This window comes from Pristiophorus japonicus, chromosome 11 (genome assembly GCF_044704955.1).
Source record: "Pristiophorus japonicus isolate sPriJap1 chromosome 11, sPriJap1.hap1, whole genome shotgun sequence".
NCBI lineage: Eukaryota > Metazoa > Chordata > Chondrichthyes > Pristiophoridae > Pristiophorus > Pristiophorus japonicus.
In genome coordinates, this window is record NC_091987.1 from 118,313,933 (window position 1) to 118,331,382 (window position 17,450).

The following is a 17,450-nucleotide window of genomic DNA, read 5'->3' on the forward strand; positions in this document are numbered from 1 at the left end:
GGTGCAGGCTCGAAGGGCCGAATGGCCTACTCCTGCACCTATTTTCTATGTTTCTAAAACCTTAATATGGTGTTTTTGTTTCACTGTTGCTGCCAACCATACCACCTGACTTTGTGTCATTGCTATGAGGTTGACTCCCAACCCCTTTTTAGACAGGGCACAATGAGTTGACCATTGTGGACCCACTTCTATGTCTGTGTCTCGAAAGAATAACAGAAATAGACCATGCCAGTGAGGCTACATGTCAGGAGCATGGCACCCATCTGCCAGTATCCCCATACCAGATATACAGACGGAAGTGCTCCCATCTGCATTTGCGGAGGAATAGTGTCAGTGAGCCTTTGCTTTACGAAGGAAGCTCTGAGATTTGCCACATGCTGTAAGCAGATCCATCACCCACCTCTACCACGGGCACCACTCTACCAGGGGCTGTTCAGGTTAGCACAATCTTTAACTTTGATGCTACTGGATCATTCCAGGCTGCCATTAGGGACATCTGTAACATAGACAAATAGCTGCGCATTGATATTAAAACAAGTTATGAGTGATTTATTCTCCAGGACTAACCATTTCATCAACTTTCGATGGACAAGCAGCACCAGCAGGACAGAACACTGAGTGGTGGGATTCCCCAAGGTCCAAGGAATATTAGTTAACACACATTTGACCATATGTGCTCCTTTCATCAATGGCTAGACATATGTCAAGAGGGAAGAATACTACTCTGTCAGTACGCAGCTTGTTCATGGCCAGCAGGATATCATTATACAAGTGAATGCTGTCATGATGCTTTTATTTTATGGGACTTCACAGTGCCAACCTTGCTTAACCTAGTAACGAAAGGTCCCGGTGGCTCCTCAAGTATAAAGGCAATCCTATAATCCCTGATTGAGACACTGGTGCACTGTCCCAGCATTTCAGATGAGCAGCACTTTAAAAAGTCCACTCATCCAGCAGAATCACCATTGAATACGCCATAAGCATGTTGAAAGCCCACATCAGATGCATGGAGTAACCTGGAGCCGCTTTATAGCAGTTTGGTAATGGTCTCAAGAATCGTGATGGTGTGCTGCTTGCTGCACTACTTTGCCATTTCGAATAAGGCTCCTCATGGAAGAAGGGCAATAGCAAGGCAGGGCAGCAGGCTGAAGAAGAAGCATAAAACTTTTCTAACATAGGAGACCTGCTCTTGACAGTCACATATGGCCACTATATGAAAAGTCCTGTAACGTTTTTCCCCCCTTCCCACCACAAATATATTCTCTTTGTGTACATGAATTCACAGAGCTCCCATCAAAGCCATTTCCAAGCTTTGCCAAAAACAATATCTGCTCACCACCAGCTATTAGAATTTTATATATTACCCATTATTTGTGTGTGTCAGGAGGAGTCTCTTCGGACTGAAGAGGCCTTTTTCTATGTAATGAGCATTAACATTGTGCTGGAACTAATGTCTTCATTTTATAATTCATGAAATATAAAGAGGTACACTAATGAGTCCAAAAAAGGTTGTCATGTGGCGCATATAAAGTAAGCAATTGTTTACAACTTAGTTTAGTTATTGCCATGTTTTCCACTGGGGAATTGATGCCAGGACTCACTTATTATTTTATATGTTTTAAATGCTAATGGTTGTATTTATTATACATGGGTTACAAACATTTCCTTTACTTAGTTGTCACTCACAATGCTCTGACAAGTCAATTACTCATTTAATGTGACAATCCTTGTGCCTCGGGTTGGAGTAAGACTGGTTTGTGTGTAAAACCAAGTGGGCTGATTTGACAGAAATCAATTTAGCTGAAGCATCAATATTGTGTGAGAATTAAAAACTGCCATTATATAGTCGGTCAACCCTGCTCAGAATTACTGGATTGAGTTATTACAGCTGAATTTCCTCAGAATTGTCCCTCTGACAACTCCAATTACATGGATTTCTGGCTGTAAAGTTCGACTGCATTCATTTGGGGGAAAGGACACTTCTGTAAATGTGGCACAAAAACACCAGAGCACTTCAGAGCGCTGTTAGCAACAAAAAAATGTGAAATGAATGAGATGTACTGTGTACACTGCTCCATGGAGCTTTTGTACAATGTTCTAAAAGATAGATATAGATAGATAGATCAATAGATTGATCGATCGATGTGTTACACTGCCTGTCTATCCATCCATTAACTGATGAGACTTGGTACCTGCCGTTGATAAAATCTTATTGTCCTTTTCACATGATGCTATATAACTCACCGAGATCATGCCACATAACAGGCAGCCAGACGCATCCCAAATTCACCTGGTCTGATCTTGTTCCACCAAGTTTGGGAACAGCTCCTTTAAAAAAAAAATAACTAAAACTGAAATAAGAAAAACGGGAAAACAAATAAGGGTTAATGTTTCAAGGAGCCAGGATTGAGTGGTATGCATGTGAATACAGAAAACCCTCAAAAGCAAATTGGAGAGTTAGAGACATGAATAACTATGGTAGGATATGTTATAGTAGCTGTAACAGAACCCTAGCTTAGGTTTGTACAGGAACAGAATTGTAATATTCCCAATTACAACAAGTTTAGTAGAGATCGGAAGGAATAGAAGGGGCTTCTGAACTCTCCAATTTTGTTTTGAGTACTTTCTGCATTCACATATAAATGACTCAATCCTGGCTCCAATTTTTTGGAAGATTGACCCTTATTCATTTTGCTGCTTTCCTTATTTCAGTTTTTGATGTAATTTGCTATATCAAAACAGGGAGCTGTTCCTAAACTTGTAGGGAAAAAAACAGGCCAGGCTAAATGGGAATGGGTCTGACTACCTGTGTAGATTCTGACACTGGGTTAGATTGGGGTGCAATACAGCAACTTACATTTAAGCAGCTATGCTCATTACCTAATAAAGGAGAGGCAGTAACTTAAACAAATATATCTCGAGTCTATTTATCGTCTGAGTAACATACCGGATTTTCGGCTTGTTGCTGCCTCTGTTTTCACCACGGAGGGGGCGGCAATGGCAGCAGTAAGCTCTTCCGGGTGGGAGGCCAGGTTCTAGCGGTCTGCTGGGGTTTCGGGGCTGGTTTTTGCAGGGCGAAGAGCATTACCGCCCGAAAGAGGTGAGCCAGTGTGCAATGGTTGCGACACCAGCTCGATTTTTGGCTCCCGCCCGATCCGTAGCACACCCTGTCAAAGTGGGAGTCTGACCTGTAGCGGCTGCAGTGAGGTAAGTAATGTCGCCCTCAGTAAGTGTGGTTTTTTTTGCGATTTATGTTGTGGTGCAGTGAGTTATTTGTTGGGAATGTTTTTGTTGAGTTTTTTTTCAGGTGTTTTTTTTTTCTCCCCCAGGCCTCTCTTAGAGTGCTCCGAGACCAGCTCTTTAGCTCGGGATTTTCGCACGATCATAGAAACATAGAAACATAGAAAATAGGTGCAGGAGTAGGCCATTCGGCCCTTCGAGCCTGCACCACCATTCAATAAGATCATGGCTGATCATTCACCTCAGTACCCCTTTCCCGCTTTCTCTCCATACCCCTTGATCTCTTTAGCCATAAGGGCCATAACTAACTCCCTCTTGAATATATCCAATGAACTGGCATCAACGACTCTCTGCGACAGGGAATTCCACAGGTTAACAACTCTCTGAGTGAAGAAGTTCCTCCTCATCTCAGTCCTAAATGGCCTACCCCTTATCCTAAGACTGTGTCCCCTGGTTCTGGACTTCCCCATCATCGGGAACATTCTTCCCGCATCGAACCTGTCCCGTCCCGTCAGAATCTTATACGTTTCTATGAGATCCCCTCTCATCCTTCTAAACTCCAGTGTATAAAGGCCCAGTTGATCCAGTCTCTCCTCATATGTCAGTCCAGTCATCCCTGGAATCAGTCTGGTGAACCTTCGCTGCACTCCCTCAATAGCAAGAACGTCCTTCCTCAGATTAGGAGACCAAAACTGAACACAATATTCCAGGTGAGGCCTCACCAAGGCCCTGTACAATTGCAGTAAGACCTCCCTGCTCCTATACTCAAATCCCCTAGCTATGAAGGCCAATATACCATTTGCCTTCTTCACCGCCTGCTGTACCTGCATGCCAACTTTCAATGACTGATGAACTATGACAGCCAGGTCTCGTTGCACCTCCCCTTTTCCTAATCTGCCACCATTCAGATAATATTCTGCCTTCGTGTTTTTGCCACCAAAGTGGATAACCTCACATTTATCCACATTATATCCACATCTGGCATGCATTTGCCCACTCATCTAACCTCTCCAAATCACCCTGCAGCCTCTTAGCATCCTCCTCACAGCACACACCACCACCCAGTTTAGTGTCATCTGTAAACTTGGAGATATTACACTCAATTCCTTCATCCAAATCATTAATGTATAATGTAAAGAGCTGGGGTCCCAGCACTGAGCCCTGCGGCACTCCACTAGTCACTGCCTCCCATTCCAAAAACGACCCGTTTATCCCGACTCTATGCTTCCTGTCTGCCAACCAATTCTCTATCCACGCCAGTACACTACCCCTAATACCATGTGCTTTGATTTTGCACATCACTCTCTTATGTGGGACCTTGTCAAAGGCCTTTTGAAAGTTGTGGGACCTTGTCAAAGGCCTTTTGAAAGCCGGCCTAGTGCCGTAAGATTGGTGTGCAATCCATCCCTTAGCGTCCGCCCCACACTCAGGTTCCAGCTGCCGAAAATTGCTGACTGAGGCGCAAACTGTTCCTGGGCGCAAACTTTACCGCCCCGCCACCATTACCGCCCCGAAATGAGCAAAGCTGAAAATGTAGCCCCTGGACTGTGTCATCACCCACATTTCATGTATTTCCACATAATTATTTTGATATATAATTTATTTATTAAATATCAGCTTTTGAGTTTTCTTGCTATTATGTGGCATGATCTCAATGAATTGTATAGCATCATGTGACAAACACAAAGAAAGTATTTTTTTCAACAGCAGATTATCAAGTCATAGAATGATACAGCACAAAAGGAGGCAATTTAGCCTATTGTGCCTGTGCCAGATCTTTGAAAGAGTAAGCCAATTAGCCCCACTTCCCTGTTCCTTCCCCAAAGCCCTGTAATTATTTCCCCTACAAGTATTTATACAATCCCCTGTTGAAAGTTAATATTGAATCTGCTTCCACCATCCTTTCAGGCAATGCATTCCAAATCATAACCATTCACTGCATAACTTTTTTTCCACCTCCTGGTTCTTTTGCTCCAGCTGGGGCCTAGCCAATGTTTTACAAATGTTTAGCATAACTTTCTTGTTTTGGTATTCTGTGCCTCTATCAATAAAACAGTCTTCTCAACTTATCCTGCTACCTTAAAAGACTTGTGTGCATACAACCCTAGGTCTCTCTGTTCCTGCACCTTCTTTAAAATTGTACCATTTGTTTATATTGCCTCTCCACATTTTCCTACCAAAATGAATCATTCCACACTTCTCTGCATTAAATATCATCTGTCATCTGGGGGTGAAATTGCCCCTTGCTCCATTTTTAGGCGGTAACCTACTGGGGCCGGAACATTTATCGCCCAGCCCGGAGGTTACGCCCCCGGCGCGGAATTCAATCCTTACGCCCCTCAACAGAGGTGGAGGGCTATTGGAGGCACCCTGCGTCCGTGGAGGGGCGCTCTCAGGGCAGTAGCCGGCACTGAGCCCAGCGCCCCACCAGCAACGTCAGCACTACATGGATGCTCCACATAGCACTGGTGCGGCAGAATGCCCCCCCCCCTTCAATTAATCTGCATGGGGCGGTGAAGGTTCGGCATGCATGCCAATGATGTCATCACTGTGCGTGCGCCAGCCCGGGACGCAAATCGCTGGGTGCGATGCTACCGACACAACACCCCCCAAACCTCCAGGGCAATTTCCCTGGAGGCGCTAACGACCCCTTCCCCCGGGCGATAACCTTGTTGTGCCCCATTAGTGCCCCCCGGAGGCACTAATGGGACTATAAAAAAGGGCAATCCTGTACCCTCTATGTCCTCCTGAAGTTTGTTACTAACCTCCTCCCTATACTACTACAATTGATCCATGAATCAATTAAGGAATCGATAAACAGGCAGTGTAACTTCGATCAATTAATCTATTGATCTATCTATCTGTAATCTATCTTTTAGAATATTGTACAAAAGCTCCTTTGAGTACATCTCAGTTATTTCACATTTTGTTATTTCACATTTATCGAAGTGTCGTTTCCTCCAAATGAATGCAGTAGAACTTTACAGCCAGAAATTCATATAATTGGAGTTGTAAGAGGGACGATTCTGAAGAAATTCAGCTGTACTAACTCAATCCAGTAACTTTGCGAAGAGTTGACTGACTATGTAATGGCAGTTTTTAATTCCCATACAATATTGATGCTTCAGCTAAATTGATCCCTGTCAAGTCAGCGCACTTCGTTTCACACACAAACCAGTCTTGCTCCACAAGGATTGTCACATTAAATGAGTAATTGACTTGTCAGAGCAGTGTGAGTGACAACTGAGTGAAGGAAATGTTTGTAACCCATGTATAATAAGTACAACCATTAGCATCCAAAACACAAAATAACAAGTGAGTCCTGGCATCAATTCCCCAGTGAAAACATGGCAATAACTAAACTAAGTTGTAAACAATGGCTTACTTTATATATTCCACATGACAACATTTAAACCAAAAATTAAAAAGGGATTAATTAGTGTACCTCTTTATATTTCATGAATTGTAAAATGAAGACATTAGCACACTGTTATTACTCATGACAGAGACAAAGGACTCTTCAGTCCTATCAGACTCCTCCAGACACACAGCAGTCAAACACACAGAATGGGTTGTAAATAAAATTCTGGTAACTGGTAAGTTGCAGATAATGGCCCTGAATTTGCGGTCGGAGGCTTCCCGTGAGGAAATGCGTAGCTGGTGGTCAGGGAGGTACGGAGACTCGCAGTGCTGGGCCTCTCTGGGTACCCACGGGTAGAGGTCCATGTTTCCCAGGGGCGCATGCAGTTTGCAAGTGCCTCTGGATCACGTGGGCTGGCCCAACCAATAAAGAAGGGAATCCCCCTTCATGTTTATGGGGATTCCGTATGTCGGGAAACACCATAACCATGAATGGGAATACCCCCAAAAAATACATCTACACATCAAATAATTTAAAAATGTACATATTTAAAATTAATTAAAGTGCCATTTAATTAAGTATTTAAAATAAAAAAATAATTTTTGAAAAATAAATTTTCATGTTTAGTGGGGATAAAAGTAAACTTACCTTATTGCACAGGTGTTTTTAATGTAGAGATGACTGAAAAAAAATATTTTAATCTTTTTTAAACTCTTACGCTGGTATAATGTCACGGGCATTCACTGGGCAATTTTCTTGACAGATCTAACGCGTCAGTGGGAAAAGGGCATGCGTTTCTCCCGCAAAAAGCTAGAACTTGTGCAGAACCTGTGCAGCCCATTGGGCGCGTCCGTAACTCGTATGCACCCATAGGGGCCGAAAATTATGGGCCATTGTTTTTGGCAAGTATTGGAAATGGCTTTGATGAGGTGGCATGGATGAGAGCTCTGTACACAGAACATATTTGTGCTGGGAAGAGGGAAGTCGTTTTATGATCTTTCATGTAATGGCCATAGATAACAGTAAACAGGTTTCCTATGAAAATGCACCACTGTCTCCATCAGAGCTTTATAGAATTGTCTTCATATTGGAGGAACTACTTTTGTGTTCCTAGATTAAACAATATTGGCACTATGGAGTCCTTTAAAACAGGCATGATGGCTACATTCACTTGTATGATGATACACAGCTGGCCACAAACAAGCTGCATACTGATGAAGTGCACCTCCCTTTTAAGAGGCTTCAGACCACCTTTAAGTAGCAGTTACCCCTGCCAGACAGCAACTTTGGGAGCACCTCCCAAACTCACGGCCTCTACCACCTAGAAGGATGAGGGCAGCAGGCATATGAGAACACCACCACCTGTAATTTCCTCTCTAAGTCACACACCATCCTGACTTGGAAATATATTGGCATTGGGTCAAAATCCTGGAACTTCCTCCCCATCAGCACTGTGGGACTACTTTCACCACATAGACTGCAGCAGGTCAAAAAGACGGCGCACCACCACCTTCTCAAAGGTAATTAGGGATGGACAATAAATGCTGGTCTTGCCAGTGACGCCCACATCCCATGAATTAATTTTTTTTTAAATTCCCTCCTTCCTATTTGGCAAGTTGCCCATAAGGAATGTGATATGCAACGGCAATGCATCTATTTAATGTTAATGAGGTCAACTATGAACATTGATTGGACCTTTCACTGACTGCATCAAGTGGGTGGAACGAATGCTCCACCCGCTCCCCGACTGATACAGGTCTGAAACGAAAATCACACCGTGTAAGTAAATTACAAGTAGGTAGTGATGGATGCCTCATTAAATTATTCATCAGCAGTGGAGAAAGAAGGTTGAGTAAATCAAAGCCACCAACATTATGCAGACCTGGCGGCAGTGCAGGAAGAAATATAATGATCTCACCAGATCTGCCAAGGTAAGATTCCAATCTGATCTCTTAGACCGGAATTTTCTGCACCTGGGTGGGTCAAGTGGGGGTGGTCGACGTGGCAGGTTGCAACCTCATTCCTCATTCCATCCTGCTCCTGAGATCGACATTCTGTTAATAGCGCCTTTTAAGGCAGCCCTGCATGTTATCCAGCCCAATTAAATAGTGCAGGTCTTGTGATATCTTTATAGACATCACTAACAAGCACACGCACACAAGATGGCGCCTCAACAAAACTGTGATCATGTGACTTTGCCACATGACCTTTTATTATTAATACATCAGTAGTAGTTATTACATCAGTAGTTCACTAGGTAGCACTCTATTACACTTCTCCCGACTTATTGAAGAAGTTAATAATAACAAAATGCAGGTAGAGCGTCCGAAATCTGGAAATCTCAGGACCAAGGCCGTTCCGGATTTTGGGTATTTCCGGATTTCGGAACGTCTATTCGACGTCCCGAATCTGGAAATGCCTGTGCCAAGGTAAGGGGAGGTGGCGGCAGCAGAGGCGGGGGGGCCGAGTCCGGCGGCCAAGCGGGGGAGGTGAGTCCGGTGGCCCAGTGGGGGAGGTGCGGTGGCTCAGTGAGGGAATCCGGCAGCAGAGCGGAGGGGTGCACGGCGGCAGAGCCGGTTTCGGAACATTTTCCGGATTCTGGATGACCTCACCACGGATCGGCCCGGTGTCCAGATTCTGGAACATTCCGAACTTTGGAACTCCGGATTTCGGACGCTCAACCTGTAACAATTTACATAACGCATGGTATACACAACAAAACATATAAACTTATTTTTTCATATTTAAAAATCAACCTTCACCACTGGTTTTCTATTTCGAAGAGGATACCTTTTTTGAACAGAACTTTCCAATCTTGTTGTAGAATGTAGACTCATTCTAGGCTGAGCCTGAGGAGAGTTTTACTCCAAGGACTAACCTTGATCTATATTTGGACTCTCTACAATGTCAGACTATTTGTTTGCCTGACTCGGATTCAGACTTAAATTCTGACTTTCTCTTGGACTTGTTTCTAGTACAGGTGCAGGATCTGCTCCTGGTACTCTAGTTGTAACAAGACTATCCGACTCATCGGGCCGGATTTTCGGTAGGTTTGCGACCGGGTTCTCGCTGCAAATTGACCCTCCATGGTGAAAAGCCAATCGCAAAGCCCGGGTGGGATCCTTGGGTACCTGTTTGTGACAGCACTTTCAAGTACCGTCGGGGAGAGGTGCGCTGACTTGCAATGACGCGGATTGCATTTGCGCCCAATGTTCGGCTCTCTCCCGACCTGTATCCCGCGCCGAGAATAGCGACAGGTCAAACCTGTCAGTGCAGCCCTGCCAGCAGCGGTAAGTATGAAAAGCTGCAAAAAACATAAGTTAAAGTTTTTATTTTTTTATTTTTTTGCAGCGATTATATAGTTACGGGTCTTGTAAATGTTTTTGGAATGTTTTGGGGATTTTTTTTTCATTTTTCTCCCCTCCCAAGGCCTCGCGCAGTGCTCCCGGACCCGGACTAAAGTTGCCGAAACTCGCGGTTTGCGCCGCGAATGCTTGTACAACGCACCCTTTGCCGATGCGCCCTTGGCACAGACGTAAAGGCCGAAAGTTCGGGCTAAAACATTAGGCTGGATTTTCGGGTGGTTTGCGACCGGGTTTTCGTCGTGTTTTGACCCTCCGCGGCAAAAACCCAGTCGCAAAGCCCAGTCGGTTCCTTGTTTGCAGCACCGCTGGGCAGAGCTGCGGTGGACACGTAACGACTAGGATTGCGTCACCACCCGAGTTTCGGCACTCACCTGACCCATACGTCACACCCCAAACACCGCCGGGTAAAACGTAGCGGTGCAGCCCTGCCAGCAGCGATAAGTTAGAAAACCTAAAAAAAAAATTAAAGGTTTTATTTTTTTGCAGCGATTTGTTAGGTAAGGGTCTTGGTAATGTTTTTTCGAATTGTTTTTCCCCTCCTCCCAAGGCCTCTCTCGCAGCGCACCCGGCCCCGCACTAAAGTTACGCCACAAATAATTGTGCAACGCCTCCCTTTACAATGCAGCATATACCCTAAAGGCCGAAAATTAGGGCTTAAATCGGTAATGCTGCAAAAACAGTAATTTTCACGTATCGCTTACGTTTTCGCCCAAAAACCCGAAAATCCAGTCCAAGTGATCAGAGATCTTGACCAAATATGTGCGAAGGCCACATATCTTCACGACTCTTCCTGATAACCACTTTAACCATTTATGGTGATTGTTCTTCACTCTAACCTTCTGATTCAATTCATACTTCTATCTCTTACTCTACCTTTATCATGACTTTCTTTCTGTCTTCATTCTTTCTGTCTTCATTGTTTCTCTTTTACGGACTGTGCCAAGTTTGGCTTTAACAATGAGAACCTGGTTCATGGCTGTCGATAGAACACAAGCAGAGTTGTTTTTCAATCAGTAGTTGTATGAGGAGTATTCCGATTAATAATCAGGAAATTTGGCAGTTTGTGGTCCAATGACAACTGCTGTTTCCTTGGATTAGGATCTAACAATTGCTTGACGAGAGCACGTTTTACAATTTGTACTGTACACACTGCTGCATCATTTGAAGCAGGGTGGTATGGTGGAATTTTTATATGTTTCACAACGTTTCTGCTCGTGAATTGTGCAAATTCTTCTGAACAAAATTCGGCCCATTATCAGACACAATTTCTTCTGGGAGGCCATATGAAGAAAACAACCTTTGCAAATTGTCTCGTGTTTTACTTGTTATTTTCCGCATCGGAAACACCTCGACCCACTTTGAATGACTATCTATCACAGTGAACAATTGCTGTCCTTCTAGCTGAGCAAAATCTATATGTAACCTTTACCACACCCAGGGAGGCCATTTCCATGTAATGGTACTGATAGTGATTTCTTGCTTACTGATTGATATGTTGTACACTGACTTACGGTGTACTCTATGGGCTAGATTTTACACTTTTGTGCATATCGCCAAAAAATGGGTGTTATTTCCGGCCTGGGCGGTAAAAATGGGTTTTCAGATCGCCGGCTTCTCGTCCATTCTCAAAGCACCTAGTCTCCATTTTTAAAATTGGGCATTACCGCGAGCGATATGAAATGGGCGGTAGCTTTAAATCTCTCTGACCTTCTGCTGTAAATTGTCGCCGTCCTTAGCAACGGCATGGTAACGCTCGATTCCCGCGATTCAGGAGGTCAAGGGTCAACATGACATGCGCAGAAGAGAAGACAGAGAAAAAGGGAGCTCAGAGGCACTGAAAGCGTGTGTGGCTGTGGTCTGTGCTTGTCTGGCTGTTGTGGGAGGCACGAGGGAGATTCACCAGTAGCAAAAAGCCTACTTAGTACCAAGAACATAGTTGGCACCGAGTTTTTATCCAACAAATAAGATATAACATGGAAGGGATGGTGGAGGCCCTGGAACTGGTAGCCAGTAACACTGGTAGCAGATGGCTCCCAGTGGTCCAGGAGCATGGCACTGCATCCCAAGGTGCCATGCCCCTATTGCCAACGACACACGAGAGCCAGGAGCAACATCTTGCTTCTGGCTCGGAGCACGTTCTCACCTCGGGACTGTCCTCTCCCGTATCCATCCAAGCAGCGGTTCGGCCGCCATCACTGCCCCCCCCCCCTCCACAATGAAGCATCGCCTGAGGGGCTCCTTGGCCAGGCGGCTTGGAGTCAGGAGGGGAAGGGGAAGGAGTAGAGGTGGGATGGAGAAGAGGGGGGGGGGGGGAAGGGTTGTTTTTTACAGAAATAGATCATTTCAGACAAATGTTCAATTTAAATGTTTTTTATTTAACAAAACCTTGTTGCGCATTGGCTTAGATAGCTGCACCGTTACACGCTGGTGTAACATCAAAGGGTATAATTACACTTAACTTCAATCAATTTAAACTGTAACTGTCACCAAGGTAATGCCCACCATTGATGTATGACCTGCACACCCAGCAGTGTGTCAGCCTTGTAAATAACGCCAACATTCTTTCAGGCAAAGCAATCATTGATGAGCTCCTGACGTAATGCTCTTGCAGCTATCATGCCACCACGGGCCTTTTCATGCAGTCTACAGGGGGGCGGAGGCATGGCTTCAGCATCAGCCTGATTGGCTGACTGTCAGCGTCCGCCTCCTCATCCTCCTCTTCCTCTCTGTGGTGAGGTGGACTGTCAGACTCTTCAGGCAATTCTTATCCCCTCCTGATAGCCAAGTTGTGCAGCATAGAGCACACGACCACGAATTGAGCTACCTGCTCAGGGTGGTACTAGAGGTCACCTGCTGAGTGGTCCAGACATCTAAAGCGCTGTTTAAGCACTCCAATGGTTTTCTCCACGATATTGCAAGTGGCTCTGTGGCTCTCATTGTATCGCCTCTCGGCTTCGGTGCGGGTGTCACGCAGGGGGTTCATCAGCCAGGTGACGAGACCCATATCCTTTATCACCAAGCATTGACCTTGTGGCTGATTGTTTAACAAGTCAGATACAGTTCTCTCTTGCAGGATGTGAGCATCATGGATGCTGCCCAGAAACTTAGCATTCACTGCCATTATAATTTACTAGTGGTCGACGAGTTGGACATTCAGGGAGTGGAATCCCTTGCGGTTCCTGAAAACCTCAGCATCCTGAAAAGGTGCCTGTATCGCGATGTATGTACAGTCTATTGTTCCCTGCATCTTGGGGAAGTTTGCAATTCTGGAGAATCCTAGAGCCCTCTCAGTCTGTGCCTCCCTGGTCATAGGAAAGCTGATCAAGTCCCTCCTGCGTGCGTACAGGACTTCACTGGCTTGTCTAATGCAGCAATGTGTGGCATGCTGAGACAGACCGCAAATGTCGCCTGAAAAGAACCCGACGCATAGAACGACAGTGCCGCGGTGGCTTTGACCTCGACGGAGAGTGCAGTACTGATGGTGCTGGCAGGTTACAGATCTCCCCTTATGAGCTGGCATACCTCAATGATAACCTCTTTGTGGAAGCGCAGTCTCCGAAGGCAAGTGGTGTCAGGTAAGTCGAGGTAAGACCGTTTGTCCCTGTACTTGCGGGGTGTATAACATCTGGTCCTCCTCATCAGTCTGGCACGTCTTACATTGGGCACATAATGCTGTGGAGCATACCTTCAGCCAACTCGAGTCTGCAGCGTGTAATTGGTCATCAAGAGGGGGTGAGAAAGGACAGGCCCCATTGCAATAGCTATCTGTTTTCCACAGGTTGTTCACAAAGAATGAATATCCAGACGAGGACACCTATTAAATTCCAATCGGTCACAGTATAGTCAAGATGTTTGGACAAATGTTCACATCACCTCCAAAGTGCATCCAACCTCCCCCGAACTTGAAGCAGAGCAGCCTTTTAAACGATGCAACATGTGATGTAGAACATAGCGTCCATAATGCTGTGATTAGTTCCGATTAGTTCCACTTTTTCCGGGCGTTTTTTTTAGGTGAGCGATATTGTGGCCGATATGTGTGCGAGGTGGTGAAAGTGATGCTGGGAGACCTCCTGGGCATTAGTTTCGGCAAATGTGATCCTTATGACAAAAAAAAGTGGGGGACGATATTATTGAATCTCAGCGTTAATTCCGTGCGGAAATTAATGCTAGGCGATATTATGGGTGTTGATTTCACCCATTCTGATGATTCCGCACAAAAAAGTGGGCGAGTGGTATTATTTTTTCCTGGCGTTATGCACATGGGGAAAGTAACGCTCGGCGATAAGTTTATGAAAAATGCCCGTCAGTTTCCATTTTGTGGCTAACTGGGCGATTATATGGCTGTTATACATCATTTCAACAGTGAAATGTACATTAAGTGGGCGTTAAGCATGCAAAAAAAGGGGAAAATCTAGCCCCTTATCTTTGTCTAAAACTAGCCACCATAAATAACTGCGTGCAAAATTCCTAGTCAAGCACATTCCCAGTACTGGTCATGAAGATCCCCTAACAATTTGGACCTGAACTTATTTCAGATAACTACTCTTGCTCCCCACATCATACAATCTTTATCCACTGACAATTCATTCCTATGAACGAAGTATGAATGAATATCTTCCTCTGACAGCTAATTTGGCCATCCATTTGCTATGTAATCATATACCCTTGGCATAACTGGGTCACATTTGGTTGCTTTACCAATCTCTTCAGCTGTGACTGGCAGTTCATCAATGTATGAGAAATAGAACACTTTTTTTTACATTTGTCAATGTATTAGGTAGATTAACCTCTAGAATCTGGTTTACCTTACCATCTGACTTAGGTACAACAATGGGTGTAACCCCTTAGGTTAAATAATTCAAACTTTGTCCGAGGTCAGGGACAGGAGGGTGTGACTACGAGTGAGGCAGGTATGGGGATCCAGAATGTAGCACTAGAGGAGCCTCAGCCCTTGCAATTGTCCAATAGCTATGAGGCTCTTGCTACCTGTGTGGAGGAGAGCAAGGACTGCAGGGAGTATGAGCAAACTGACCACAGCACATGGCACAGGGGCCATTCAAGTGGGGGGGAGTAAAAAGAAATGGTGTTGTGGTCGGAGACAGTATAGTTAGAGGAACAGATACTGTTCTCTGCAGGCGAGAGTGTGAATCCCGAAGGCTGTATTGCCCGCCCGGTGCCAGGGTTAAGGACATCTCCTCTGGGCTGGCGAGGAACTTCGATTGGAAGGGGAAAGATCCATTGGTCATGATCCACGTAGGTACCAATGACATAGGTAGGACAAAGAAAGAGTTTCTGCTGAGAGAGTATGAGCAGCTAGGGGCCAAATTAAAAAGCAGAACCACAAAGGTAATAATCTCTGGATTACTACTTGAGCCACGAGCAAAATTGCATGGGGTAAATAAGATCAGAGAGATGAATGCGTGGCTCAAAGACTGGTGTGGGAGAAATGGGTTTCAATTCATGGGCGACTGGCACCAGTACTGGGATAAGACGGAGCTGTTCCGTTGGGTCAGGCTTCATGTGAACTGTGCTGGGACCAGTGTCCTGGCGAATCGAATAACTCGGGCATATGGTAGGGATTTAAACTAAATATTGGGGGGGTGGGATCAGGTGAGCGGACAGTTTAAAAAGTCAGAGAAAGCAGAAGGCAAATGTGCAGGGTAGCAATAGGGGTAATGATAACCAGAGTGTGACAGGAAGGGACAGAGCATATAAACATAAGGGTGCATCAGAAAGTGGGGTCAGAGTAGGGAAAAATGGTAAAAAGACAAAATTAAAAGCATTTTATCTGAATGAACGCAGCATTCATAACAAGATAGATGAGTTGACTGCACAAATAGAAATAAATGGGTATTATCTGATAGTCATTACAGAGATGTGGTTGCAAGGTGTCCAAGGCTGGGAACTGAATATTCAGGGGTTTTTGCCATTTCAGAAGGTTAGGCAGAAAGGAAAAGGAGGTGGGGTATCTTTGTTAATAAAGGATGAGATCAGTGCAGTAGTGAGAAATGATATTGGCTCAGAAGATCAAAATGTAGAATCAGTTTGGGTGCAGATAAGAAATAATAAGGGAAAGAAGACACTGGTGGGATTAGTCTGTAAGCCGCCTAACAGTAGCTACACTGTAGGACAGCTTATAAATCAAGAAATAATGCAGGCTTGTAAGAAACATATGACAATAATCATGAGCGATTTTAATCTTCGTATTGATTGGATAAATCAACTTGGTCAAGGTAGCCTTGAGGAAGAGTTCATAGAGTGTATCCAGGATGGTTTCTTCGAACAATACATTGTGGAACCAATGAGGGAGAAGACTATTTTAGATCTGATAATGTGAAATGAAACTGGATTAATTATGATCTCATAGTAAAGATACACTTAGGTAGAGTGATCATAGCATGGTAGAATTTCAAATTCAGTTTGAGGTCTCAAACTAGTGCCTTGAACTTAAATAAAGGCAACTACAAAGGTATAAAGGCGGAGTTGGATAACGGGGACAGGGAAAATAGATTAAAGGGTAATACAGTTGACAAGCAATGGCAGACATTTAAGCAGATATTCCTCTCAGCAAAGATATATTTCAGTGAGAAAGAAAGACTCTAAGAGAAGGATGAGCTATCTGTGGCTAACTAAGGAAGTAAAGGATGGTATCAAATTGAAAACAAAGGCATAAAATGTTGCGAAGATTAGTGGAAGTTCAGAGGATTGGGAAATTTTGAGAAACCAGCAAAGGACGACTAAAAAAATAAGAAAGAGAGAGTAAATAGTTTGAGAGTAAAACTAGCAAGAAATATAAAAACAGACAGTAAGAGTTTCTAGAGGTATATAAAAAGAAGAGAGTAGCTAAAGTAAATGTTGGTCCCATGCAGGATGAGACTGCTGAATTATTAATGGGAAACAGGGAAATGGCAGAGACTTTGAACAAATATTTTGTATCGGTCTTCACAGTAGAAGACACTAAAAGCATCCCATTAAATGATAATCAAGGGGCTATTGATAGGGGTGAAACTTAAAACAATCATTATAATTAGAGAAAAAATAATCAGCCAAATAATGTGACTAAAGATGGACAAGTCTCCTGGACCTGATGGCCTACAACCTAGAGTCTTAAAAGAAGTGGCTGCAGAGATAGTGGATGCATTTTTTGTAATCTACCAACATTCCCTGGATTCTGGAGGTCTCAGTGGATTGGAAAACTGTATATGTAGCACCCCTATTTAAGAAAGGAGGGAGACAGAAAGCAGGAAATTATAGACCAGTTTACCAGTGTAATTGGGAAAATGCTGGAGTCCATTATTAAGGAAGTAGTAGCAGGACATTTAGAAAATCATTATACAGTCAAGCAGAGTCAACATGGTTTTATGAAAGGGAAATCATGTTTGACAAAATTGCTGGAGTTCTTTGAGGATGTAACGAGCAGGATAGATAAAGGGGAACAGTAGATGTCATGTATTTGGATTTCCAGAAGGCATTCGATAAGGTTA